The sequence below is a fragment of the Ictalurus punctatus genome, chromosome 13 (assembly GCF_001660625.3).
Source record: "Ictalurus punctatus breed USDA103 chromosome 13, Coco_2.0, whole genome shotgun sequence".
NCBI classification, from domain to species: Eukaryota; Metazoa; Chordata; class Actinopteri; order Siluriformes; family Ictaluridae; genus Ictalurus; species Ictalurus punctatus.
The window spans coordinates 27,324,764-27,352,500 of NC_030428.2; the positions used below are offsets into that span (position 1 = coordinate 27,324,764).

The following is a 27,737-nucleotide window of genomic DNA, read 5'->3' on the forward strand; positions in this document are numbered from 1 at the left end:
TGGCACCTCGTACAGGGTGTCCCCGAGTTCCCTGGGATAGGCTCCAGGCTCCCCGCGACCCTGTGTAGGATAATTGGTATGGAAAATGGATGTATGGATGGGTTGTTATGGTCATCGCAGGACACGGAACGCGTACTGAAAGGTTTATTAACTCACTGGAATGTTGGTACTAAAGGAAAATAACAAAACTGAGATATGGAATTGTGCAATCGATCCACGAAGACACTTAAATAGTCAGATATTCAAAAAGGCTTTATAAAAATGAGGCGTTTATCAGGATGAGTTCTGAGGTCCCTTCACCTTAATTATACATCGTCCATATGAACGACTTAATAGCTAACCCCACTTCCTGGGCTGCCTAGCAACAGTGATCTGATGACTTTAATCTCTGGAAGCATGTGCTTCACAAGCATGACATCTTATTATCTATTACTATCATCTCATGATCAGATATAAGTGTCCATTGTGTGACATGTTGAATATGAAGGTATACGTATAAAATGTTTTAAGAAGTTCTGGCTGAGGTTGCGCACAACGCTAGCCTTGTTTCTCATCAGCTGACATAAAGAAAGCAGAAGAATAAAATAAAAAAAAGAGATGGAGAAGTAGGTCACGTTGCTGTTTTAAACCAAACCCTCGGGGTTGCTGTAAGTCTTTCACAAGAAGGTTTATCTGTCCTAAACTTTCCACATCAAATAAACACTCAGCACAAAGAGAAACAAACCCTCAGGAGACACGGATGAAATAGGAAGAGAGGGAAAATGACCATTAGCGAAACGAGGAATGGAGAAAGTCTTGTGTTGACCCTCCATCTCTCTCAGCTCTTTCCCTGGTATTCGAGGCACGCCTTTCAAAACACTGAATAACTCACAAACCCTTTCTATTGCACGCCAGCGCTCACCCCACCTGCACGGCATTCCGGGAGTGTGTGTGTGTGTATGTGTGTTAGAGAGGGGGATGAACGAGGGGGGTCCACTTTAAACAAACTCCACACTAATGACACATAAAGCAGGGGCGGTGCTCACTTTCCACTGTTTCCTTTATGGCTACAAGCTGCTTGAGGATGTGAGACACACATGAGTCGTTTTATTGTTAATATTATTAGCAACACGCAACTGTTAGAAATATATAGAATGATCTACATGGAGAGAAATAACACGGATAAAAGCCAGAAAAGAAGAAAAGCCGCCGTTGTTCGTTAACAGAATCGTTCTTTAAACGACAAAATTAATGTTCATTAATTAATTAAGTAAATTAAGGCTCTTAATTTCATTGTACATGTGTACAGTGACAATAAAAGGCATTCATTCATTCGTTCATTCATTCATTAATGTCAGCATGCTTTCTCAAAAGATGGATATTTATCCCTTTAATTTGTGATGTACAAGGTAGTTGAATGTTGAGGTTGTTTTTAGGAAAATATTAAATGTAAAATCGCCTCCAGACCACTTGGCGGCACAGTCACGAGAACGTTACACCAGCCCAAGGTGGCTGACCGTAATAAAAATCTACTCCAACAAGATGGCTGACTGTAATAAAGATCTATTCCAATAAGATGGCTGACTGTAATAAAGATCTACCCCAACAAGATGGCTGACCTTAATAAAGATCTACCCCAACAAGATGGCTGACTGTAATAAAGATCTACCCCAACAAGATGGCTGACTGTAATAAAGATCTACCCCAACAAGATGGCTGACTGTAATAAAGATCTACCCTAACAAGATGGCTGACTGTAATAAAGATCTACTCCAATAAGATGGCTGACTGTAATAAAGATCTACTCCAATAAGATGGCTGACTGTAATAAAGATCTACTCCAACAAGATGGCTGACTGTTATAAAGATCTACCCCAACAAGATGGCTGACTGTAATAAAAATCTATTCCAATAAGACGGCTGACTGTAATAAAGATCTACTCCAACAAGATGGCTGACTGTTATAAAGATCTACCCCAACAAAATGGCTGACTGTAATAAAGATCTACCCCAACAAGATGGCTGACTGTAATAAAAATCTATTCCAATAAGACGGCTGACTGTAATAAAGATCTACTCCAACAAGATGGATGACTGTAATAAAGATCTTGTTGGAGTAGATCTTTGTTACAGTCAGCCATCTTGTTGAAAGATCTACAAAGATCTACTCTAACAAGATGGCTGACATTAATAAAGGTCCATTAGATGACATGGCTGACAGTAATAATGGTCCATTAAGATAAGATGGCTGACAGTAAGAAAGCTCACCCGCAAGAGTACAGGTTCCCTTTTGACTTCGGTTCCTCTCAAGGTTTCTTCCCCATATCCCTCTGGCTTGTTCACTGTGGATCTAAATCTAAATCTTGTTTTTGACAATGTCTAATATTAAAAGTGCTATACAAATTTAAAATTGAATTGAATTTTCAGCTGAACTGTTACAAAAGTACTGTCGTGAGCAGATCTGATCTCTTAAAAACATATATAATACTTTCAGAGATGCACGTGGCCACATACCATCCACTGAGTGAGTGCTAATGTGTCCTGATACGTCAATAACAAAGGACCGGCTAGTCACAAGTAGGGGAGTTATGGTTTCGACTTTTTCAAAATAGCAGTTAAAATGAATTTGTCTAATATCGTCTACTCACTCTCTCTTTTTTTTTAACCTAGTCAAGTTCTATACTCCACAGTTTCTCAATCCCTTTGTGTCCAGCTGCGACTCCCAACAATTTCCCATCCTCCCCATGGACGCGCCCTTAACCACACTACAGCAACCTCCGTTTCTCTTAGCATGTCCATAGCAGTATAATACACGATGGCTATCACACGCACAGAAGAACACGCCATTACTGACCACAGCTAAGTGAAATTACTATCTACTTTTTGTCTAAGCCGTGCAGCACTTTTTTACAATGATAATTAGAGATGGCATAAATAATACCAGTTTTTTCCCCATACCAATACTGAGACCCTAACTATCAGCTGATTGGGATGCCCAACCAATATTTGATGTTTTCTCTAAGCTTTACCATGAAACCATGATATTTTTATCCTAGGCTTTTGTACTGTGAAAATTTAAAACCCGGACACTTCTAGTCACAAGTGTGGCCAGGTTCTCGCTTTTTTCCAGTGGACATTTCTTCAAATGCACCTAGAGAAGGACGGGGCGTCGTCCTCCTTGTTGATTTATCGCCGCACTTCTGAGATGGTAGTTACAACATGTGCCGCTGTAACTTATCATCTAGTTTTAAAAGCACGGGCCGATTTCGAGCTGACATGTTTAGGCGCTTCTCTTCATGCCCCGAAGAGTCCTGGAGTCAATCAGATGTCACATTAAAACAAGAAGAGGCTTTGTTATGAGTACCACTTTCGCACTGAACCTCAAATAATCGGTCAAGAATGAACAAAAGCCTTACAAAATACATCTGTGATGTGAATTTAGACATAATGAATGAACACATTTGACAGCTTGGAATACAATACTTTTAAAATGGAAAAACCCAGACTTTTAAAAAAAAATAGAAACAAATAGAAGTTGTGTTAATAGATCCCTAGACATTGATTGCAACCATTTCAAGGTGCAATCAACAATATATTTTTTTTAAACTTCTCACTAGTAAAAATAACATGGAAATTATGTTGAACATGATAAATAAAAATGTGAGCTTGGTTTAAACCGTAGCCTCGGGACAACTGTATTACACGGCTGAGGAAACCTGTTTGGAAAACTCCATTACAGTCTGGAAGACTCTGTTGTGTTTACATGGGCCTCCTGTCAATCATTTTATAGACATTCCCCTTCACTCCGCCAATTTCTCTTTCTGATTTCAGTAAGCGCCCATGCACAGCCAGATAATTCACATTGTGAGGTAATAATAAAAAATCATGTTGCATGGAAAAAACATAACAAAAAGAATCCCAGTAAAACTAGAATAAACACTGGCGGTGCTTTTTCAAGATATTTTCAATGCTAACTCAGTTTGAACTGCTGTAGGTTCTAGGGGCGGAGCTTTATGTAGATAGGTGGGAATGGGAGGGGGGAGGCCTCATGTATAGTGCTTTTGTTTTTGTGTATATCTCATACTAATATAAATACTTGCATCTATAAAGGTCACTGTTTATGACTCCACTATCAGAAAGACACTGGGCAACAATAGAGTCCATGGAAGAGTGGCGAGGTGAAAACCACTGCTGACCCAGAAGAACATTAAGACTCATCTGAATTTTGCCAAAACACACCACCCAAACCTTTTGGGAGACTGATGAGCTGAAAGTGGAACTGATTGGAAGACAGGCGTCCCGTTACATCTGGCATAAACCAAACACAGAATTCCACAAAAAGAACATCATACCTACAGTCAAGCATGGTGGAGGCAGTGTGATAGTGTGGGGATGCTTTACTGTTTCAGGGCCTGGGCAACTTGCAGTAATTGAGGGACACATGAATTCTGCTCTCTACCAGAAAATCCTAAAAGCGTAACTGGATTATGCAGTAATGCAACGATCCAAAGCATAGAAGTAAGTCCTAGTTCTAGAAGTAAGTATTTAACCCTTAGAGACAAAATGTTGACAAATCTTGCCTATTGCACCTTTAAACATGACATTTGAACTGACTAAAGGAATAATTTATTTAATTAAGATGAGGAAACAATGCAAAGAATAAAAAATTGTGTTTACTAAAAGGGTCAATGTTACTGAAGTACTGATGATAATTGCGATATTAATGTAATTGGTCTCATTATTTCATTACTTTAATTATAAACAGTATTCCAGCTAATCAGAAGACTTTATCTTCAGCCAATGCTAAATCAGCCTTCAAACACACTGACTAAAATGAACAAAGGAAAAGAAGCTCAGTCTGATTACTTTAGTCGTCTCAGTGCCGAGGTCCGGTGAAGGATCTGAGGTGAAGTAACAGAATTTGACCCTGGGAGAGTGATGGGACGATTCTGAAAAGAACATGAGCACAGAGTGCTGGCTCTTATCCAGAACACTCGAGCCCAAAGGAAAGAAGGAAGGAAGGAAGGAAGGAAGAGAGAAAGTGAGGAGAATGAAACTCCGAGACTCGCTTCTCTCCTGTAAGTCTCCTGTGCTTAAGACTCACCGAATCCTGTCTGTCTCTCTGTATAACTTCATCTAACATACACAACATGAGCATTCTGGATCATTTATCAATGAAGAGCGTACATTAAAAACATGTGCATGCAGTGTGAGTCACACACACACACACACACACACACACACACACACACACACACACACACGGTTGGATTGGCAGACGGAATGGAAACTGGAATGAATGATTTTAAGTAGTGCTTCCTCTCATGCTGTTTTACACATGTCCTCAACCACCTCCTGTTTTTTTCTATCTCTTTTGCCTTTCACCATCACTCCATCCATTTCTCCATTTCCTCTATCTCCATTATTACGGCTGCCAAACTGCTTTAAAATGCATTCAAATTCATTAAGGGTTAGTACGCGGATGCATTTGAATGTAAATTACTCTATACTGTGCAACTGAGAGTCAAATCACTTTCACATGACATGTTTGATTCATTTCCTGCAGTGGAGTCGATTCAGAGTCTAATCACTTTCTAACTAGAACACATGACATGTTTGATTAACTTCTTGCAGTGGAGTCGATTCAGAGTCGAATCACTTTCTTACGAGAACACATTGCATGTTTGATTCACTTCCTGCAGTGGAGTCGATTCAGAGTCGAATCACTTTCTTACTAGAACACATTTCATGTTTGATTCACTTTCTGCAGTGGAGTCGATTCAGAGTCGAATCACTTTCTTACTAGAACACATTTCATGTTTGATTCACTTTCTGCAGTGGAGTCGATTCAGAGTCGAATCACTTTTGCTAGTACACATTGCATGTTTGATTCACTTCCTGCAGTGGAGTCGATTCATGGTCGAATCATTTCTAACTAGAACGCATGACACGTTTGATTTACTTGCTGCAGTGGAGTCGATTCAGAGTCAAATCACTTTCTCACTAGAACACGACACGTTTGATTCACTTCCTGACATCTCATCTGCCTAAAGAACCGCACGGACGTGGAGAACACGCCAGGCTTCTGCTCAACCAGACTAAAAGCGTCACAGAGTGTAGAACATACAATCTTAAAAAATTAGCATAAGATTAGAAAAAAAAATCCTGTTTTTTTAAATATTCTTCCATGTCCATCTGGTCATGTCTGATTGGAGTCAGAAGGACAGCGACGAGAATGAGGACACACACACACACACCATCTGGCTAGCCAGCCGCCATGGACCTGTGCGCTGTGTTATAGCTCCAGTCAGCTGGGAGCCCCAGAGAAGGCAGACAGAGAGGGTGAGGGTGTTAGTAGTGGGGGTTAGTACAGAGTTAAAGAGGCAATCTGCTCTCATACAACATTCATAAGCTCAGAGTCACAAAGCCTAAATCACTCACTCATCCTTTTCCCCGAAACAAAACCCCAAACAGCAGGATGTTTCATTTCCTCTGACGGAGCCTCGTATTACACGACAAAATCATCTGTAGGATACATCCAGAGCACTTCAACACCACTTTAACAAACACCACTTTATAGAGGTAATAAAGTCTAATACAGAGTGCACGACTGAGCTATTCTTTTATTCTTATTAATCCTTAAATTCAACTATTTTGGAGGAATTCATTTAAATTTGTCATGATAAAATGTCATGAATAAACAAAAGCAAGTAAAAAAAATAAATAAACCTGTGCAGATCTGAATGCGTTCAATAAGTGTTATTGTGTCACAAAATATAAGAGCCAATCACGTTACAGTATGCAAATGAGTATAGGATTATTCATGCATTCTGGCTTTCCTGATTCAAGAAGTGTTATTGTGTCACAAAATATAAGAGCCAATCACGTTACAGTATGCAAATAGAGATTTTTCATGCAATCTTGGATTTCCTGATGGAGGAACCATTTAATTAAGGAATTTTAAGAAATATAACTATCGTTAAAAAATGAAGCTTTGGGTGAATTTATTTGGTAACATTTCTTAGAAAGGTGATCATTAAAATGAACTGCATATTCATATCGTGTTATAAAGCATTCATAAGGTATTATACACATTGTTGTGGATATTTATGAAACTGCGTAACACACTTTATTGCTGTTTCAGTAGTGTTCATAACATGTTATACCACATAATGCACTGCCCCACTTGCCATAGTGCATTATAAAGTTGTAATGATGACATAGTGTGTTATAAGTACTACTGTATATATATTATGTATATAGAGTACATGTTATAAGCACTACCATGTACATATATACTGCACTCTTTTAACAATTTAAAAACAAAGTAGGAACTGGGGCGTGGTTTGTCGCCGGAAGTGACGATTTTGTTCTGTTGAACATATTGGATGGAAACATATATAGATTTTATTTCACACGAACGAACTCTAAGTAGTCTTAATTTACGGTGACTTTCCCTGCATGTCGAGAGCATGTCAGATTGAGGGGAAGTGGGTGGGGCTACCAGGAAGTGTTCAAAACACCTGCGCAGATCATTCCGTGTATATAACGGATTTCAAATCGTGACCTAATGCGATGCTGATCCGACGTTATCGGAGGCCGTGGAGAGAAGAAAGCGAGATAAAGATGTGGTCAAGTCATTCCAGCTGTCAGCTTTCCTCTGCTAGAAGAACATCTGTACAGTTACCCGAAGAGCTAAACTCTTCATCTGACATGGCCTTCAGCGCTGATGCACTTAAAGCAAAGATACCTCAGCCTTCAGCAAAACATGAGACAGATACAAACAGACAGAGAGAGAGAGAGAGAGAGAGAGAGAGAGAGAGAGAGAGAGAGAGAGAGTGAAGAAGGAGACGAAGAAGAAGAAGGAGGAGAAGAAAGTGTGGACCATCTCAGAGGAACATCTGCAGGACTTCAACAGCCCGAGTGATAGAAACAGCAAATAGAGGAGATTATCTAAACGCTGAGACACTCTTGTTTAAACACACGCACCCTCAGTACTCTGCTTGTGTATTGCTCCGTTCTTGTTCTCGCTCTCTCTCTTTATCTCTGTGTGTGTGTGTGTGTGTGTGTGTGTGTGTGTGTGTGAGCATGTGTGAGCATGTGTGAGCATGCCTGCGTCATTCTGCTGCGCCAAAAATGAAATCTAATTCTGGCAAAGAGCTCGAAAGTAACATCCATCCAGCTCTTTGCTATATATGGATTCTGACAGAATTCCCTTACAGAGGTGTGTGTGCGTATGTGTGTGTGTGTGTGTGGGTGTGCGTGTGTGTGTGATCTAAAACAGAAACTTCATGTAAAAATAAAAAGCAGCAGTAACCAGTGAGGAATGTCTAAACCTAATAAACTCCGCTGCGTCGCTCTCTTTAGGTAGAGATGAAGCGAGGGGTAAATCCCACTACCACTATCAGCAGGTAGCCGAACGGCATTCTGGGTAACGTATGAAGTCCTTAATGGCAAGGTGTGAAATTGTTTATTGTTTTGACTCAATAGTAACTCACTACTGCATAATATATATATTTTTGATTTATTATTATTTCGACTTATTGACAACTCTACTAACAACTCGTTATTACTCAGCTACTAAGTCTAAATAATGAGCGCTTAATAATGACTTAGTAAGCCATAATAACAAGCTAGATATTCATAATATGGAGTAAGTCGTAACGGATCTTGAAATAATACGTTACAAAGTCATAATGATGGATTAGTAAGTTGTAATAATGAGTTACTGAGCTGAAATGGCAAGATAATACCTTCAAATAATGAGTTGGTTCGTCTAAATAGCAAGTTACTAAGTATCAACAACGAGAGATCTTCAAATAAAGAGTTACTACGTCTTAATAATGATAATCTCTTGAAATAAAGAGTAACATCATGAATTCAAAACAACAAATTAGTAAGTCGTAATAAAGAGATCATTTGAAATAATAACAGGTTAATACGTCATAATAACTAGTCGTAAAAAGGAGCCACTATGTCGTAACTAGGGACGTCACGATACCAAAAATCTAGTAGTCGGTACCGATACCAACAAGAGTACATGATACTCGATAGCAAAGTCGATACCATGGTGTGGTATAAAAATAAAATTTTGAAAATAAAATTAAAACTCTCCTGGAGGGCATCCTCCTCTGGCTGATACTGGCAAAAAGAGAGAGGGGGTATTTTAATGATCAGACACTGTCTGACAGTGACTAATAAAACAGTGGAGGTCACAAGTGCTAAGGTGCACCTCCTAATCGCGTGCGCGCACACACCCCTTATACTCTGAATGCAAGAATTAGTTTAAATTCACTGATATGGTGGCAGGCCAGAAATATTTATTAAAAGCATGAACATGTGAATAATTATTAGTGACATGAGGCTACATTTAGCTGACAGGACCCGGGCTGAATGGAGATGCATGGTGGCCCATTCGGAGGTAGTTTTTAACATTAAAATGCGGTAGCATGTGCTTGTATGCGTTCTTCTTCTTCTTTACCACTTGTTGACCGACTAAAACACTTACGCGTATTTGCTGCCCCCATCAGTTCCGGAAAAATTGCAACCACCGTACCTTCATTACCATTGGTACTGACGCTACTGCGGAAAGACAAGTACCGTCACGTTTTAACAATGCTGGTGCCGACTTGGTACCTAAGTATCGGTTCTCGTGAAATCCCTAGTCGTAACAATGAGATAATATGTTGAAATAATGAGTCAGTAAGTCGTAACAATGAGATAATATGTTGAAATAATGAGTCAGTAAGTCGTAACAATGAGATAATATGTTGAAATAATGAGTCAGTAAGTCATAATAATGAGATATGTTGAAATAATGAGTCAGTAAGTCGTAACAATGAGATAATATGTTGAAATAATGAGTCAGTAAGTCATAATAATGAGATATGTTGAAATAATGAGTCGGTAAGTCGTAATAATGAGATAATATGTTGAAATAATGAGTCAGTAAGTCATAATAATGAGATAATATGTTGAAATAATGAGTCAGTAAGTCATAATAATGAGATAATATGTTGAAATATTGAGTCAGTAAGTCGTAACAATGAGATAATATGTTGAAATAATGAGTCAGTAAGTCGTAATATTGAGTCAGTAAGTCGTTATAATGAGATGTGTTGAAATAATGAGTCAGTAAGTCGTAACAATGAGTCGGTAAGTCACAATAATGAGTCAGTAAGTCGTAATATTGCGTCAATAAGTCGTTATAATAAGATGTGTTGAAATAATGAGTCAGTAAGTCGTAATAATGAGATAATATGTTGAAATAATGAGTCAGTAAGTCATAATAATGAGATAATATGTTGAAATAATGAGTCGGTAAGTCGTAATAATGAGATAATATGTTGAAATAATGAGTCAGTAAGTCGTAACAATGAGATAATATGTTGAAATAATGAGTCAGTAAGTCGTAATATTGAGTCAGTAAGTCGTTATAATGAGATGTGTTGAAATAATGAGTCAGTAAGTCGTAACAATGAGTCGGTAAGTCACAATAATGAGTCAGTAAGTCGTAATATTGCGTCAATAAGTCGTTATAATAAGATGTGTTGAAATAATGAGTCAGTAAGTCGTAATAATGAGATAATATGTTGAAATAATGAGTCAGTAAGTCGTAATAATGAGATAATATGTTGAAATAATGAGTCAGTAAGTCATAATAATGAGATAATATGTTGAAATAATGAGTCGGCAAGTCGTAATAATGAGATAATATGTTGAAATAATGAGTCAGTAAGTCGTAACAATGAGATAATATGTTGAAATAATGAGTCAGTAAGTCGTAATAATGAGTCAGTAAGTCGTAATAATGAGTCAGTAAGTCATAATAATGAGATAATATGTTGAAATAATGAGTCAGTAAGTCATAATATTGAGTCAGTAAGTCGTTATAATGAGATGTGTTGAAATAATGAGTCAGTAAGTCGTAATAATGAGTCGGTAAGTCACAATAATGAGTCAGTAAGTCGTAATGATGAGTCAGTAAGTCATAATAATGAGATAATATGTTGAAATAATGAGTCAGTAAGTCGTAATATTGCGTCAATAAGTCGTTATAATGAGATGTGTTGAAATAATGAGTCAGTAAGTCGTAATAATGAGATAATATGTTGAAATAACGAGTCAGTAAGTCATAATAATGAGATAATATGTTGAAATAATGAGTCGGTAAGTCGTAATAATGAGATAATATGTTGAAATTAGTTGGTAAGTCGTAATAATGAGATAATATGTTGAAATAATGAGTCAGTAAGTCGTAACAATGAGATAATATGTTGAAATATTGAGTCAGTAAGTCGTAATAATGAGATAATATGTTGAAATAATGAGTCAGTAAGTCGTAACAATGAGATAATATGTTGAAATAATGAGTCAGTAAGTCGTAATATTGATTCAGTAAGTCGTTATAATGAGATGTGTTGAAATAATGAGTCAGTAAGTCGTAACAATGAGTCGGTAAGTCACAATAATGAGTCAGTAAGTCATAATAATGAGATAATATGTTGAAATAATGAGTCAGTAAGTCGTAATAATGAGATAATATGTTGAAATAATGAGTCAGTAAGTCGTAATAATGAGATAATATGTTGAAATAATGAGTCAGTAAGTCGTAATAATGAGATAATATGTTGAAATAATGAGTCAGTAAGTCATAATAATGAGATAATATGTTGAAATAATGAGTCAGTAAGTCATAATAATGAGATATGTTGAAATAATGAGTCAGTAAGTCATAATAATGAGATAATATGTTGAAATAATGAGTCAGTAAGTTGTAAAAATGAGATAATATGTTGAAATAATGAGTCAGTAAGTCATAATAATGAGATAATATTGAAATAATGAGTCAGTAAGTCGTAATATTGCGTCAGTAAGTCGTTATAATGAGATTTATTGAAATAATGAGTCAGTAAGTCATAAATGAGTCAGTAAGTCATAATAATGAGATAATATGTTGAAATAATGAGTCAGTAATTCATAAATGAGTCAGTAAGTCATAATAATGAGATAATATGGTGAAATAATGAGTTAGTCAATCATAAGAACAAGTTTCCGTGCCGTAATAAAAAGATAATATCATGAAATAGCAAGTTATTGAGTCAAAATAACAAAATAACACTTAAAACACTTTACACCTTGTGATTCAGGGTTATAAAGACTAATACGCGAGTCATTAAGGTGTGTTAGACAAAGACAGCAGTGTTAATAATAGCACACTGAAGATTGAGTTTAAATCCTACATCATGTGTGTGTGTGTCTGAGCGAGAGAGAGAGAGAGAGAGAGAGAGAGAGAGAGAGAGCGAGAGAGAGAGCGAGAGAGAGAGAGAGCGAGAGAGAGTTCAACTGCCTGTGGGTTTGTATAGATCGTGAGACACAGGTCCAGATGAAAATAGATGAAAACCTCGTCCTAATTCTCACAGGTCTACTATTGATGGAGACTGAACCGCAGCTGCCCAGGATCTCGGAGGCTCTCCTGAACACAACAAAGATCTCACCACACACACGCACACACACACACACGGACAGTTTGTATGTATTAATCCCACCGTGATATATCTGCTGTGTGTAGCTCACGGGCGTAACTTCAAAGCTTCACTCGACCCTTGAACTCGAGCACGATGAGCTCGGTGATGATATCATCTAAACACAACACGCTACACCTCACATGTTCTGGCCTCTTCAATAAACACAGTAATCCGTTTGATCCGCTAGCTCTCTCTCAGTTCTGGTGCAGGAATGCGAGGTGTGTGTGTGTGTGTGTGTGTGTGTGTGTGTGTGAGAGAGAGAGAGAGAGCGAGAAAAGTTTTCAATTCTGACACATGAGACCAATCCAATCTGCACTCGAGAGCACAACGGCTTCTTTGTGGCACGTGAAGTATCTGCAAGTCTGAGGTGGACTCTCTGCAGGAGCATGGGTATGTGGTGTGTGTGTGTGTGAGAGAGAGAGAGAGAGAAAGAGAAAGAGAATGTATTCATGCAAGTCAACCCTTCAGGCCTCAACTGGGGAAAACACCCAGTTATAAAACGTTACCTAACAAATGTTCTGACAGCAAAAAATATTCCTAGTTAATCATGTTTCCTACAGCAGGGGTGAACGATATGAAAGGAATATTGTATTGTGATACTTAAAGCTGCAGTACTGAACTTTTGCCTCTCTATCGCCATCTCTGTTTGAAATATAAAAGTTACTAGTTACTTGTACGTATTGTATATTAGCTCCAATACTTGATTCGGTACTGCAGCTTCAAAGACATTTCTGTGGTACACGATATTATCACGTTATATAGATTTGGTAAGAACTTTACAATATATTACAAAACTTTACAACGTAGTACATATGTTGTATAGTAGCTAGTAAAGCAAACGACTGCAAAACTTTACAATTTTGTAGTATGTTGTAAAGTAGTTCAGTTTTGTTGCATGTTGTAAAGTTTTGTAGTACCCCGTATTTTTGCAAAGTTTCATAGTACGCTGTACAGGTGTCAAGATTTTGTAGCATGTTGTAAGGTTTTGTAGCATGTTGTAAAGTATTGTGGTAAGTTGTAAATTGTAAAGATTAGTAGTCAATCGTAAAGTTGTGTGGTAAGTTGTAAATTGTAACGTTTTGTAGTGAGCTGTAAAGCTTTGTAGTACGTTGTAAAGTTTTGTAGCATGTTGAAAAGTTGCACAGATTTGTAGTATGTTGAAAAGTTGCAAAGTTTTGTAGTATGTTGAAAAGTTGTAAAGTTTTGTAGTGTGTTTTGCAGCATGTTGTACATGTGTAAAATTATGCAGAATGCTATAAGGTTGTAAGGTTTTGTAGCATGTTGTGAAGTTTTGTAGTATGCTCTACAGATGCTAAATTATGTAGTATGTTGTGTAGCTGTAAAGTTTGTAGCATGTTGTAAAGTTTGTAGCATGTTGTAAAGTTTTGTAGTATGCTCTACAGATGCTAAATTATGTAGTATGTTGTGTAGCTGTAAAGTTTGTAGCATGTTGTAAAGTTTGTAGCATGTTGTAAAGTTTTGTAGTATGCTCTACAGATGCTAAATTATGTAGTATGTTGTGCAGCTGTAAAGTTTGTAGCATGTTGTAAAGTTTGTAGCATGTTGTAAAGTTTTGTAGTGTGTTTATTTATAATGATATTGATCTCTCTCTCTCTCTCTCACACACACACACACACACACACACACACACACACACACACACACACACTTATGGCTCAATTCAAATTTAACAATTATACCTCTAATCCTTAGAAGGGTGTGTTGTAACTTTTATTTCTTTAAAATCAATATAAAGTAAAAGAAAAATAAGAAACGGAAAATATTAAGTGTTATAAGGAGAAATGTGTGTGTGTGCCTGTGTGTGTGTGTGTTGTGGAATTGCGGGTATGCACCACGGAAAGGAATTTTCATTCTGCGGTGAAGTGGAACCTGAAACCAAAGAAAGTAAATAAGGAATGAGAGGTGAGCATGGAGAGAGATGCCTCAGGGCTTTAAATACCAGGCGTTTAGGTGTACACCTGCATGACCAGCACACACATCACACACCTGGTACTTGTTTTGAAAAAAGAAAGAATTTTTTTTTAAAAAGAGCAGTGGATGAAGAAGGCAGGTCGGCAGATAATAAGAAAATAAGAAAGCAGACAGCAGGAGAGAGGAGAACAGAGTCATCACAAACTAAATGTATTATTATATTAAATATAAACTATTCAAGTTAAAGGGGACCTATTACGCACAATTCACTTTTACGTGGTGTTTGACCGTAAGTGTGTGACGGCAGTGTGTGTACACAACCACCCTATAATGGTTAAAATCCACCCAGTCCTTTTATTATATTCCCTGTAAATCATAAACCGTGTCTCAGAATGAGTCGTTCACGTATTCTATCCAGTATGACGTCACTTTGGAACAAGCCCCGCCCACAACTGGTGACGGACTCCGCATTATTACATAGACATGTTTGTTTGAATCATTTTACACCGGACTTCTTTGTGAACCCGGGACAATACAAAGCAGGATTTACTGAAAAGTTGATTCTCAAGAATGGATCGGTACCGACCGTCCGTGATCCAGATTCATAACCCGAAGACGTAAGTATTGCACTTTATATTTTCTGAATGTTTGCAGATCGCCTTTCCGAACGTGCTTGTTAGCAAATTCCATGGCTAATGCGGCTAAAGTTACCACGGTCTCTGATTGTATTTATGGGGTCACTCATACCGGTTCTTCTGATTTGTTGTTGCCGTAGTATTCGAAGCACGAGCTGTAAAGGCACATCCGTCTTCTGGAAAGTAGGAGGGCCACAGCAGCTCATTTGCATTTAAAGAGACAGACGTGAAAACTGTGCATTTTTGCTTCCACCTAAAAAGGAGCATTTACAGCGTGGTATAATAAATGATCCGTGGGGTATTTGGAGCTGAAACCTCACAGACACATTCTGGGGTCACCTGAGACTTCAATTACATCTTGTAAAAAGATGCATAATACGTCCTCTTTAAACCACAGCGCTGTTAAACTCTGGATTGTGATTGGTCAGAAGGTGTTGATAAATTTTCTATAAAGGCTTTTCGCTTGTTCTAGTACATTATCGTTTCTAGAGCAACAGCTCATTCACCGGGACTTTTAGGTTTTGCGAGCGCTATACATACACAAAACTTACATAATAATAAATATTACGCTATCGTGCTGTTATTCCAAGATAAGGAAGGAGTCTCCAGTGTCGGCGCTTTGCAACAGTCCGAGGTAAAGCTGTAACTTTTCCGATATCACGACGGAGGAGTTTACGCTTTTTTTGCGAGACGATGGTGAAGGAACGACTGTTTGCTATTTGAAACAGAGGCAATGTTTTTAAAGCATAGGTGTTAACCACTTATATAAAAGATAATATCACCTGATTTATTTTTTTCTATTTAATTAGAACATTGATTTACAATGTGGTAACATCCGCCATCTAACAGGACATACAGTACAAAAGTTTTCACGTGATTGAACCGGGTATTGAATGTTAGATTGGACCAGGTATTGAACGTTAGATTGGTCCGGGTATTGAACGTTAGATTGGACCAGGTATTGAACGTTAGATTGGACCGGGTATTGAACGTTAGATTGGTCTGGTTATTGAACGTCAGATTGGACTGGGTATTGAACGTCAGATCGGTCCGGGTATTGAACGTCAGATTGGACCGGGTATTGAACGTCAGATCGGTCCGGGTATTGAACGTCAGATCGGTCCGGGTATTGAATGTTAGATCGGTCCGCGTATTGAACGTCAGATCGGTCCAGGTATTGAACGTTACATTGGACCGGGTATTGAACGTCAGATTGGTCCAGGTATTGAACGTCAGATCGGACCGGGTATTGAACGTCAGATCGGACCGGGTATTGAACGTCAGATCGGTCCGGGTATTGAACGTTAGATCGGTCCGGGTATTGAACGTCAGATTGGTCCGGGTATTGAACGTCAGATTGGTCCGGGTATTGAACGTTAGATTGGACCGGGTATTGAACGTCAGATCGTTCTGGGTATTGAACGTCAAATCGGTCTGGGTATTGAACGTCAGATTGGTCCGGGTATTGAACGTTAGATTGGACCGGGTATTGAACGGCAGATTGGACCGGGTATTGAACGGCAGATCGGTCCGGGTATTGAACGTTAGATTGGACCGGGTATTGAACGTCAGATCGGTCCGGGTATTGAACGTCAAATCGGTCTGGGTATTGAATGTCAGATTGGTCCGGGTATTGAACGTTAGATTGGACTGGGTATTGAACGTCAGATTGGACCGGGTATTGAACGTCAGATCGGTCCGGGTATTGAATGTTAGATCGGTCCGGGTATTGAACGTCAGATCGGTCCGGGTATTGAACGTTAGATTGGACCGGGTATTGAACGTCAGATTGGACCGGGTATTGAACGTTAGATTGGTCCGGGTATTGAACGTCAGATCGGTCCGGGTATTGAACGTCAAATCGGTCCGGGTATTGAACGTCAAATCGGTCCGGGTATTGAATATTAGATTGGTCCGGGTATTGAACGTTAGATTGGACCGGGTATTGAATATTAGATTGGTCCGGGTATTGAACGTTAGATTGGACCGGGTATTGAATATTAGATTGGTCCGGGTATTGAACGTCAAATCGGTCCGGGTATTGAATATTAGATTGGTCCGGGTATTGAACGTTAGATTGGACCGGGTATTGAATATTAGATTGGTCCGGGTATTGAACGTCAAATCGGTCCGGGTATTGAATATTAGATTAATCCGGGTATTGAACGTTAGATTGGACCGGGTATTGAATATTAGATTGGTCCGGGTATTGAACGTCAGATCGGTCCGGGTATTGAACGTCAGATCGGTCCGGGTATTGAATATTAGATTGGTCCGGGTATTGAACGTCAAATCGGTCCGGGTATTGAATATTAGATTGGTCCGGGTATTCAACGTCAGATCGGTCCGGGTATTGAACGTTAGATCGGTCCGGGTATTGAACGTCAGATTGGTCCGGGTATTGAACGTCAGATTGGTCCGGGTATTGAACGTTAGATTGGACCGGGTATTGAACGTCAGATCGTTCTGGGTATTGAACGTCAAATCGGTCTGGGTATTGAACGTCAGATTGGTCCGGGTATTGAACGTTAGATTGGACCGGGTATTGAACGGCAGATTGGACCGGGTATTGAACGTCAGATCGGTCCGGGTATTGAACGTCAGATTGGTCCGGGTATTGAACGTCAGATTGGTCCGGGTATTGAACGTTAGATTGGACCGGGTATTGAACGTCAGATCGTTCTGGGTATTGAACGTCAAATCGGTCTGGGTATTGAACGTCAGATTGGTCCGGGTATTGAACGTTAGATTGGACTGGGTATTGAACGTCAGATTGGACCGGGTATTGAACGTCAGATCGGTCCGGGTATTGAACGTTAGATTGGACCGGGTATTGAACGTCAGATTGGACCGGGTATTGAACGTTAGATTGGTCCGGGTATTGAACGTCAAATCGGTCCGGGTATTGAATATTAGATTGGTCCGGGTATTGAACGTTAGATTGGACCGGGTATTGAATATTAGATTGGTCCGGGTATTGAACGTTAGATTGGACCGGGTATTGAATATTAGATTGGTCCGGGTATTGAACGTTAGATTGGACCGGGTATTGAATATTAGATTGGTCCGGGTATTGAACGTCAAATCGGTCCGGGTATTGAATATTAGATTGGTCCGGGTATTGAACGTTAGATTGGACCGGGTATTGAATATTAGATTGGTCCGGGTATTGAACGTCAAATCGGTCCGGGTATTGAATATTAGATTAATCCGGGTATTGAACGTTAGATTGGACCGGGTATTGAATATTAGATTGGTCCGGGTATTGAACGTCAGATCGGTCCGGGTATTGAACGTCAGATCGGTCCGGGTATTGAATATTAGATTGGTCCGGGTATTGAACGTCAGATCGGTCCGGGTATTGAACGTTAGATCGGTCCGGGTATTGAACGTCAGATTGGTCCGGGTATTGAACGTCAGATTGGTCCGGGTATTGAACGTTAGATTGGACCGGGTATTGAACGTCAGATCGTTCTGGGTATTGAACGTCAAATCGGTCTGGGTATTGAACGTCAGATTGGTCCGGGTATTGAACGTTAGATTGGACCGGGTATTGAACGGCAGATTGGACCGGGTATTGAACGTCAGATCGGTCCGGGTATTGAACGTTAGATCGGTCCGGGTATTGAACGTCAGATTGGTCCGGGTATTGAACGTCAGATTGGTCCGGGTATTGAACGTTAGATTGGACCGGGTATTGAACGTCAGATCGTTCTGGGTATTGAACGTCAAATCGGTCTGGGTATTGAACGTCAGATTGGTCCGGGTATTGAACGTTAGATTGGACTGGGTATTGAACGTCAGATTGGACCGGGTATTGAACGTCAGATCGGTCCGGGTATTGAACGTTAGATTGGACCGGGTATTGAACGTCAGATTGGACCGGGTATTGAACGTTAGATTGGTCCGGGTATTGAACGTCAGATCGGTCCGGGTATTGAACGTCAAATCGGTCCGGGTATTGAATATTAGATTGGTCCGGGTATTGAACGTTAGATTGGACCGGGTATTGAATATTAGATTGGTCCGGGTATTGAACGTTAGATTGGACCGGGTATTGAATATTAGATTGGTCCGGGTATTGAACGTCAAATCGGTCCGGGTATTGAATATTAGATTGGTCCGGGTATTGAACGTCAGATTGGACCGGGTATTGAATATTAGATTGGTCCGGGTATTGAACGTCAAATCGGTCCGGGTATTGAATATTAGATTGGTCCGGGTATTGAACGTTAGATTGGTCCGGGTATTGAACGTCAGATCGGTCCGGGTATTGAACGTCAAATCGGTCCGGGTATTGAATATTAGATTAATCCGGGTATTGAACGTTAGATTGGACCGGGTATTGAATATTAGATTGGTCCGGGTATTGAACGTTAGATCGGTCCGGGTATTGAATATTAGATTGGTCCGGGTATTGAACGTCAAATCGGTCCGGGTATTGAATATTAGATTAATCCGGTTTGAACGTTAGATTGGACCGGGTATTGAATATTAGATTGGTCCGGGTATTGAACGTTAGATTGGACCGGGTATTGAATATTAGATTGGTCCGGGTATTGAACGTCAAATCTGTCCGGGTATTGAATATTAGATTGGTCCGGGTATTGAACGTTAGATTGGACCGGGTATTGAATATTAGATTGGTCCGGGTATTGAACGTCAAATCGGTCCGGGTATTGAATATTAGATTAATCCGGGTATTGAACGTTAGATTGGACCGGGTATTGAATATTAGATTGGTCCGGGTATTGAACGTCAGATCGGTCCGGGTATTGAACGTCAGATCGGTCCGGGTATTGAATGTTAGACTGGACCGGGTATTGAATGTTAGATTGGACCGGGTATTGAATATTAGATTGGACTGGGTATTGAACGTCAGATTGGTCTGGGTATTGAACGTTAGATTGGACCGGGTATTGAATATTAGATTGGTCCGGGTATTGAACGTCAGATCGGTCCGGGTATTGAACGTCAGATCGGTCCGGGTATTGAATGTTAGATTGGACCGGGTATTGAATGTTAGATTGGACCGGGTATTGAATATTAGATTGGACTGGGTATTGAACGTCAGATCGGTCCGGGTATTGAACGTCAGATCGGTCCGGGTATTGAATGTTAGATTGGACCGGGTATTGAATGTTAGATTGGACCGGGTATTGAATATTAGATTGGACTGGGTATTGAACGTCAGATTGGTCTGGGTATTGAACGTTAGATTGGTCCGGCTATTGATCTGTCGCTCTTAATGTTTAAACAGGCGAGGCCTGGGGCTGATTAGGAATTCAGTGAGGAAAAGAAGCAGCAGCTGTTCACAGCTGGGTGTTACACACACACACACACACACACACACACACACACACACACACATGTTACGCTTAGGCCGTGTCTGATCACGAACACACAAACACAAACTGTGAGTCTGTAATTAAACACAAAGCTCCCGGGTTAAATCAAACTACTCAGTGTTTTTGTCTAAGCGATGACGGGAAATCCGAATTTCACTGGAACGAGCTCTTAGGTTTGATCCTAATTCTGAACAAAACGAGAGATAAATGGAGATTTAGCGTGCAGCCGAACTACCTGTAAACCTTTTAATACTGATTTATTTATTTCACGCGCAGTCATGGCGGTTCCTCAGAGAGAACTTCACACCGCTCTAAGCCTGGATTTTATTTGGGTTTTATTAATTTTTTTATTGTTCTCCAGCACGTGGTTTCTGGCCAAGAAATATTAAGTGTCAAATAAAAGCCTTGGCAAAAATAAATAAAAAATAAAACACAGCAGGTCTTTGGCTGTGAGACAGGTTGTCTGTCTGAAAGGAAAAAACGGTTGTTCTCTCTTTCTCATTTTACACTTTTCTCCTGGTTTCAGGTTTACAGCCCGAGCAGTATTGCTAATGAGATTATTCTAGAGTGAAAGCTTTTCCCCCAGATCGAGTACTACTTAATAATTCTGAAAAAGCAGAAACACATCTCCCATATCGCCATAGCGACGAGTCGGAAAACGCAACTGTTACGGCTAAAACGTAAAAGTTAGCGCGTCTGCATTTCTACCGATAAACCTTCTTCATTTCGCATTCTCTCGCAAAGATATTTGCGTTCTCTCGCATCGTTTGTGCTCTCTCGCAAAAATATTGGCGTCCTCTCGTATCATTTGTGCTCTCTCGCAAAGATATTTGCTTTCTTTCGCATCGTTTGTGCTCTCTCGCAAAGATATCTGCTTTCTTTCGCATCGTTTGTGCTCTCTCGCAAAGATATTTGCTTTCTTTCGCATCGTTTGTGCTCTCTTGCAAAGATATCTGCGTCCTCTCGCATCGTTTGTGCTCTCTCGCAAAGATATCTGCGTCCTCTCGCATCGTTTGTGCTCTTTCGGCAAGATATCTGCTTTCTTTCGCATCGTTTGTGCTCTCTCGCAAAGATATCTGCGTCCTCTCGCATCGTTTGTGCTCTCTCGCAAAGATATCTGCGTCCTCTCGCATCGTTTGTGCTCTCTCGCAAAGATATCTGCGTCCTCTCGCATCGTTTGTGCTCTTTCGGCAAGATATCTGCGTCCTCTCGCATCGTTTGTGCTCTCTCGCAAAGATATCTGCGTCCTCTCGCATCGTTTGTGCTCTCCCGCAAAGATATCTGCGTCCTCTCGCATCGTTTGTGCTCTCTCGCAAAGATATCTGCGTCCTCTCGCATCGTTTGTGCTCTCTCGCAAAGATATCTGCGTCCTCTCGCATCGTTTGTGCTCTCTCGCAAAGATATCTGCGTCCTCTCGCATCGTTTGTGCTCTCTCGCAAAGATATCTGCGTCCTCTCGCATCGTTTGTGCTCTCTCGCAAAGATATCTGCACTCTCTTGCAATTTTTATTTTTTGCATTCTCCTGAGAATATTTTTAAAACCTGTCGTGTTCTCTCTATCAAAACATGTGTGCTCACGAGAGACATACGTCGAGGTAATCCTCTTTCGCGTAACATCCTTTTCAAGTGTCTTTCACTTGTGTGAAAACCATGTCTTGAACTAACCACCGAATTCATTTCTTTATCCTCGAGTCCAAAATCAAAATAAATCTCTATAAACCGCTCCACTGTGAACAGTATGCAAAGTTTCTCGGGTGAACGCAAAGGTTTTGCGAGCGATACATTTAGGTATTTGACAATGCCACAGAATCCGCTACGGTACAGTAAGAAACGGTAAAATTAGATTCCGTATCCTACAGGCGATATGAGAGTAACTTCATTCAGGATCTGGGGTAGGCCTACCATTCATTTCTGCATGATGATGACCGATGTTATGGCCAAATCCCCTTGCTAGCTTAATTATCAGTTTAAACTATTTTTACCAGGTACATTTGGATACATTTGCATACAAATACATACAAATACTTAATACATTTGATAGTAATCCATTTATGATTGTTGCCATTTCAGCGAATGCATCGCTACACCCCTAATTACTATAAAGTCGTAACAAGTTTTTGCTAAATTATTTATTCCTTCCTCTGATGTCGCTCGCTTTTGTTGCAAAATTTGTGACGCAACTTGTGCTGTTTTTTTTACGGAAAACTACTTGAATCGCAACTACTCAGACTGGCGAAATCGCAATCGTACGAAATTGTTCAGCGCGCTCTTCCACAGCGATGTTTGCTGGTAAACGAGACCTTCTAGCCGTACTCGTGTCCGACGCACCTGAACCGAAGACGGCGTCGGCTGATCGCTCGTCGGGACGGCGTCTCGGCCCGAACCGGTACGGCCATGTCGATTTGACTTCACTTACTGACCTCAGGTCTGAGGAGCCCGTCTTTCCGAGTAGGAATTCCGAATCGGGGGGGTGTTTTCTTTGTTTGTTTTTCCTAGTTCGAGTTCAGAAATTCCGAGTTATCTGATTTACTCGGACGCAGCAAAAACCCAACATCATGTGTAGATTTACAGTCCGTGACCCGAAGACCACCCCCCACCCCCCACCCCCACCCCCACCCCGACACTCCCGTGCCAAAACTGGAGCTTGTCAAATCTCTCAGCAGGAGGTTTTTCCCAGATGTCCAACAATGATGTCATCGCAACCGGCAGCAGATATGTTTAGGAGAACGGAGCCAGCTGCCATGCTATCTGCTTCCATCAGGATTAAATATCGCAGCACCGGGAATACTTTAGCGCCCGTGTTCATCACGAGGGCAAAGTCACGGCAGTGCAGCTAAATAAACTGGCGTGTAAGCTGTGCAGACAGAAACGAGGCGTGTACGAGCACGATAACGCATACTAGCACGGCCCTGTCTGAACCTGAACCGCAGGAGACGCGTGAGCATTCGTCCTGGCATCCTGACGTCCTGCGTTGGGCTTTCACACACATGAATCATTTCTGACTGAATGTACAACCACAATCATATGGTTGGGATGATATTGGGAACAAATACTAGGGGGACACCTATTAGTTATGTTGATTTTTTTATCCCCAAATCCCTACAGCCACGCTCCAAAATCTAGTGGAAAGCCCTCCCAGAAGAATGGAGTTTATTATAACAGCAAAGGGGGAATAAATCTGGAGTGGGACGTCCAACGACCACATGTAGGTGTGATGGTTTGGTGTTCACACTTTTGACCTAAATTCAGAACTGAGATTTAACATCATGATGTTTTGATTACGGGGTGAAAGTTTAGCCGTTGTATCTAGGTAAGGAATTCAGCGTGGATATTTATTAATGATAAAAGTCACTTAAGTAATGGTTACTGTCCAGTTATTAATCTTCTGGATCTTCTTCCCCTTTGAATAAAATAAACATTCAGAACAATGCAGAATCTGTACAGGTTGAGTAGGTTGTTTTGAAAGTTTTGGTTTATTACAGCACAGTGGGAAAACTGATCCTAGATCAAAAGTTACTCTGAAAGATAAATCAGTTCTCTTCTCCTTCTTTTGCTACAGGAATCTTTTGTTTCTGGGACACACCCCTTCCAAATTCCCAACTGGCTATTGATCAAAGGCTCTCTGCTGGACCGAGATCTGTGTCCAAACGCTTATCTCTGTTTTTCCACATGATATCGTATCCCTGGCGTAGGGTTGCACTTGGACGGTCATGCTGGATTCCTCAAGATTATTTTGACCTGGTCAGGCTGATAGTGCGTGACAGGTAAGAGAGAGCAGGATGTTGCCTCAGAGTTTCAGTGTCTCATTGTTTCAGTATCTCAGTGTCTCATAGTTTCAGTGTCTCAGTGTTTCTATTTCTCAGTTTTTCAGTGTCTCAGTGTTTCAGTACCTCATTGTCTCAGTATCTCAGTGTTTCGGTATCTCATTGTCTCAGTTTTTCAATGTCTCGGTTTTTCAGTATATCAGTATCTCAGTATCTCATTGTCTCAGTGTCTCAGTGTTTCGGTATCTCATTGTCTCAGTATCTCAGTGTTTCAGTATCTCAGGTTTTCAATGTCTCGGTTTTTCAGTATATCAGTATCTCAGTGTCTCATTGTCTCAGTATCTCAGTGTTTCAGTATCTCACTGTCTCAGTGTTTCAGTGTCTCATTGTCTCAGTATCTCAGTGTTTCAGTATCTCATTGTCTCAGTTTTTCAGTGACTCTGTTTTTCAGTATATCAGTATCTCAGTGTTCCAGTATCTCAGTGTTTCTATGTCTCAGTATCTCATTGTCTCAGTTTTTCAGTGACTCTGTTTTTCAGTATATCAGTATCTCAGTGTTCCAGTATCTCAGTGTTTCTATGTCTCAGTATCTCATTGTCTCAGTGTTTCAGCATCTCATTGTCTCAGTATCTCAGTGTTTCAGTGTCTCAGTATCTCAGTGTTTCTATGTCTCAGTGTCTCAATTTTTCAATGTCTCCGTTTTTCAATATATCAGTGTCTCAGTGTTTTAGTGTTTCCATTTTTCAGTATCTTGTTGTCTCAGGGTTTCGGTATCTCATTGTCTCAGTATCTCAGTGTTTCAGTATCTCATTGTCTCAGTATCTCATTGTCTCAGTGTTTCAGTATCTCACTGACTCAGTGTTTCAGTATCTGTGTTTCAGTACCTCAGTGTCTCAGTATCTCAGTGTTTCAGTATCTCACTGACTCAGTGTTTCAGTATCTCATTGTCTCAGTGTTTCAGTATCTGTGTTTCAGTATCTCAGTGTCTCAATATCTGTGTTTCAGTATCTCATTGTTTCAGTGTCTCATTGTCTCAGTGTTTCAGTATCTTAGTGTCTCATTGTTTCAGTGTCTTAATGTCTCAGTATCTCAGTGTTTCAGTATCTCAGTGTTTCAGTCTCTCAGTGTTTCAGTATCTCATTGTCTCAGTATCTCATTGTCTCAGTATCTCAGTGTTTCAGTATCTCATTGTCTCAGTATCTCATTATCTGTGTTTCAGTATCTCATTGTCTCAGTGTTTCAGTATCTCATTGTCTGTGTTTCAGTATCTCATTGTCTCAGTGTTTCAGTATCTCATTGTCTCAGTATCTCAGTCTTTCAGTATCTCATTGTCTCAGTGTTTCAGTATCTCATTGTCTGTGTTTCAGTATCTGTGTTTCAGTATCTCATTGTCTCAGTGTTTCAATATCTCAGTATCTCAGTGTTTCAGTATCTCAGTGTCTCATAGTGTCAGTGTCTTAGTGTTTCAGTATCTCAGTGTTTCAGTATCTCATAGTCCCAGTGTCTTAGTGTTTCAGTATCTCAGGGTTTCAGTATCTGTCTCAGTATCTCAGTGTTTCAGTATCTCCGTGTTTCAGTGTCTGTCTCAGTATCTCAGTGTTTCAGTATCTCATTGTCTCAGTATGTCAATGTTTCAGTATCTCATTGTCTCAGTATCTCATTGTCTCAGTGTTTCAATATCTCAGTATCTCAGTGTCTCATTGTTTCAGTATCTCAGTGTTTCAGTATCTCATTGTCTCTGTGTTTCAGTGTCTCAGTGTTTCAGTATCTCAGTGTTTCACCGTTCCAGTGTCTCAGTGCTTCAGTGTCTCAGTATCTCATTGTCTCAGTGTTTCAGTGTCTTTATCATCAGAGTCCAAACTCAGTCAGTAATCCAGTAAACAGGAAGACACCGAGGGTGTGTCTCAGGCCAATTATTCGGTGGAGAAAGCAGCCGATTGAATTAGACCTTAAAAACTTCCTCGATGAGATCCAAGAAATGCTTACCCCCGTCCTCCTCCCCCCACACACACATACACTCACATGCACACACAAACACACACACATCCAAACATTCAGTTTAAAAATAATCGCTGTAGTATTTCCTCCAGTCAACAATACAGCTACTATAACAATACAATCTCAAAATAATCATAATAACAATAAACAACGCAGTCTCATGTCTGTTGTATTTGATGAATTAGACTGTTTTATAAATCATTTAGTCGACACATCCTCCCACCCTGTGCTGTGCGCCTTTGTGGCGTGTCCCTTCCTCATCCCATTCTCCCTCCCCCCATCCCTTTAGGCATAATCTCCGGTCTGAACGGTGTGTGTATGTCTCCAAAATATCCAGCTGATCCCACACTCATGCATGGGCCACGTCCCAAATCGCATCCTAACAGTTTCTCGTCTAGGGAATAGAAAGTATCATTTTTTCATGTATTAAGATTCTGTTTTGAGTGATTATACATGTACGTCCATGAAGCGTCTTAATTACATGTTTACATTAGCTGCAGTATAAATGTTCTGATCTCTTAGCAAAATGTCACATTTAACAGTTTTTAGGAGAGCCACGTAAACATCCTCTATCTATCTATGATAGACAGATAGATAGATAGATAGACAGACAGATAGATAGATAGCCGATACTTCTAGTGAGATAGATAGATAGATGATAGATAGATAGATAGATGATAGATAGATACTTATAGTGAGATAGATAGATAGATAGATAGATAGATAGATAGATAGATAGATAGCCAATACTTCTAGAGTAGAATAGATGCCTGCATTTTATCCACCACTGTCATTTGTTGATATTTTTCTATCTATCTATCTATTTAATTCACTCTAGAAGTATTGGCACCCAATCTATCTATCTATCTATCTATCTATCTATCTAATTCACTCCAGACGTATTGGCACCCAATCTAACTATCTATCTATCTATCTATCTATCTAGTCAACCCCATAATTATTGGCACTCTATCTATCTATCTATCTATCTAATCCATTCCAGAAATATTGGCACCCCATCTATCTATTACCTGTAGTGCAGGTACACTACTAGATAGTCTCTCGCTCTCTCTGTCTGTCTGTCTGTCTCTGTCTCTCTGCTGTGCGCGCACGTCTGACCACGCGAGCGCTCGTGCACGCGCTATTAATCACGTCCCATGTGTCTTTCTTTGTGCTTCTGTCCGCTTCAAAACCGCACAAAACCGACCCGGAAGTGCACACATGACTAAATGATGAGTCTGAGTTGACACTGTAAAGGCTATGCGGTGTCATTTATAAAGTCTGAATGAATAACCGGGGAACAAAAGGAGGAAAATCCTTCTCTCCCAACGCTAACACAGACAAACATCAAAGTTTATTAAAAATATAGATTTTAGATAAAGAGAGAGTCGTGTTTTTTTTAACAGTTGTCTTGTGTATTAAATGAAATTGAAATGATATTTAAAAGGGTCATATAAATATAAACGTGGAGCTAACGGTGAAGGCTAACTCGTCCAGAAAACTAATGTTACTCTAAGATTCTGCTAATAAATGAAGGGTGGAAAACGCCGCTAAA

At 40.0% G+C, this 27,737-nt stretch overlaps 1 protein-coding gene across 1 annotated transcript in view; it reads right to left on the reverse strand.

Annotated features, from left to right (window-relative positions):
* afap1 (actin filament associated protein 1) overlaps nt 1-27,737 on the reverse strand; it is a 93,606-nt gene that overhangs the window by 65,684 nt on the left and 185 nt on the right. The window lies entirely within an intron of this gene.